Below are 2616 nucleotides of genomic sequence, written 5' to 3'. Positions count from 1 at the left end.
AGATTGGATACTACTCAGTGGAGATTCTACCTTCCTCCGGGCCCTCTGGATCTAGGCTTCCTCTTAAAAGCTTATAAGCCAGTCACTTCTTGCCTTTGTAGCACCCCCATTTTGGGTAGCCAATGTCCAAGTTGCCCATCCCTGTCTACCCTGCATATTGAGGGGGTGGGAATGATCTTCGCTGTAAAGATTTATTGTTCCCTCTTTTGAGCTACTGCATCCATAGGTGTAGGTCAAGTTCATCAGATTGTATCATGTTACTCTTTTTCCTCTTCTTTCTTCTTCTAGTTGAGTTCTGATCATCCAGCCATTCCATTTCATGTTTAATGACTCCCAATTTTCCTAGATGCGTACTTCATGCATTCCATATTCCAACTACTAATGGATGTTTGCCACTATTTCTTCTTGTGTTGAGTTGGGCCCCATCAGCAAATGAAGGTCTTGAAAGCTTTGCTCCAGCCATGCCGTTAAGACCACCTCTATTATGAATGCTTTCCAACCAGAGGGGCTCATCTTCTGGCGCTGCTGTTATTTATAAGGTTGGCAATGGCTAACCATTCAGAAGTGGTCAGTCATTCCTTCCTAGTCTTATTTTTGAAAGTTCTGCCGAAACCTGTCCACTACGGGTGATCCTGCTGGTATTTACAATACCGGTGACATAGTTTTCAGCATCACAGCAACACGCAAGTCACCACAGTACAACGAACCGACAGATGAGTGAGTTTCTTCCTACCCTGCATTAATCTTGGCTCTCCATGCAAATTGGGGCTAAAAAAGAATCATAACTTCTGGAATAAAATTTTTTACATGATCCCCTAGGCAATATTGTTGTTGTTAAGTGACATTGAGTTGATTCTGACCCATAGCGACCCTGTATAGGGTTTCCAAAGAGCAGCTGGTGAGCTTGAACCACCGACCTTGCAGTTTCAGTGACTTTGCAGTCTGACACATTAGCCCACAACGCCACCCCAGGACGTAAGCAAGTCTTATTCCTTATTGAATGCCTGGCATGAAATACATCTCTGACCAAACATTCACATTCAAAGTGGTCAGAATTTGGTTTTATCAAATACTAAACTCATATCAAGCTAAAAAAAAAAAATGTTTACCTTACTCCTTTTTCTTAACTAAAAGATTTCATTAGTACTAATATTCACCATTCTTTTGTCACCTAAATGTATATATATTTTAATTTGGTTAAATTTTACTACATGCCAAGATTTAGCATAATAATTAAGGAAGGGGGAAAGGACAGGCTGACAAAAAGTCACCAATCCAATAATAATTTCCATTTGAAAGCATTTATTATCTTCCTAGATGACCAGATTACCAAAATAATCATGGTAGACATCTTAGTTCATCCTAATAAGCTTGTTGGTCTGGTCTCCCCTGTTGCCAGCATCTCCACCTTCTACAAAATGGGTGGCCCTTTTCTTCATTCCACCACATGGAGAACATCATTTGAAGAGGCACAGGAAATGATTTGCTTCTTTGGAACATTTCCCGACAATGCAGATTTCATGACTCAGATCCTCCATGAAGATGATACCATATTTACCAAGACATGGTGCAATCACGGAGTTCTACTTCAGGATAATTTGCCTCTGATTGGTTTTGCCATAACCACTTGTTATGTAGATGAGTTCCTTCACTGACTTCAGGTTTGGGTACCCCCATGCAATATATGGTTCCAGATTCTCAGCATGTTAATTGAAGCCTTGTTGACTTTAACAAAGGTGCCATTGAAGCTCTGGCACAGGTGAAGAAGCTGCGAGGCCTTTGAAACCTTTGGGCTCCCACCACTGATTCCTCAGATGCTGATGATAACCAGCTTGCGTTCTCCAGGCTCAGAGAAGTTGCTGCTTTTCTTGCTATCCTAGCCATGCGTATCTCAGTTCTGTCCATCTGCCTGTATTCCTGTATGCTTGGCTTTTTCATAGATAAGCTTCCTCCTTGGCTTTTGAAGCATCTTTTGGGCAACCTTCTTTCTCAGGCTTTAATTTAGATCTTTAGTTGTGTGAAATTTCTTTTGCAAAATTCCTTCACTTTTTCTAAAGTGTCTCTGGCACAGCAGGGACCTTCTTTTTCTTCTCTTTGACACCATGGTTCCAGCCAGTTAAAAAAAAACAACACCTCAGTATATTATTCTTGTAACAATATTTGAGGCCTATAAATTCAGATGATTTTCCCAAGTAGAATATTGAGGCATTTGGAAGTTCGGTGGTTGAATTCTTGCCTTTCTGTGGCAGACCTGGCTCGATGGCCCACTGCACTCCATGCAACCACACCTCATCTCTCAGTGGAGGCTTGCATGTTGTCATGCTACTGAACGGGCTTCTGTGGAGCTTCCAGACTCAGGCAGACAAGGGAGAAAGACCTGCTGTTCTACTTCTGAAAACCAGTTAAGGAAGCCCTAAGGAGCTCTGGTAGCATAGTGGTTACGAATCGGGCTGCGAACCTTAAGGTCAGCGGTTCGAAACTACCAGCCGTTCCGCGGGAGAAAGATGAGGCTTTCTACTCCCGTAAGGATTTACACCCTCGGAAACCCTGTACAGGGTCGCTATGGGTCGGAACCGACTCGCGGGCACTTAACAACAACGAGGTTCACAATAGAAC

The 2616-nt window shown here is 42.6% G+C and overlaps 1 pseudogene; it reads right to left on the bottom strand.

Annotated features, from left to right (window-relative positions):
- Positions 1–1352: 1352 nt before the first annotated feature.
- Positions 1353–2321, bottom strand: LOC102824613 (annotated as a pseudogene).
- Positions 2322–2616: the final 295 nt, after the last annotated feature.

This window comes from Chrysochloris asiatica, unplaced genomic scaffold (assembly GCF_000296735.1).
Source record: "Chrysochloris asiatica unplaced genomic scaffold, ChrAsi1.0 scaffold00116, whole genome shotgun sequence".
NCBI lineage: Eukaryota > Metazoa > Chordata > Mammalia > Afrosoricida > Chrysochloridae > Chrysochloris > Chrysochloris asiatica.
The sequence above is the reverse complement of the archived record's forward strand: the minus strand, read 5'-3'. Positions and strand labels throughout refer to the sequence as shown.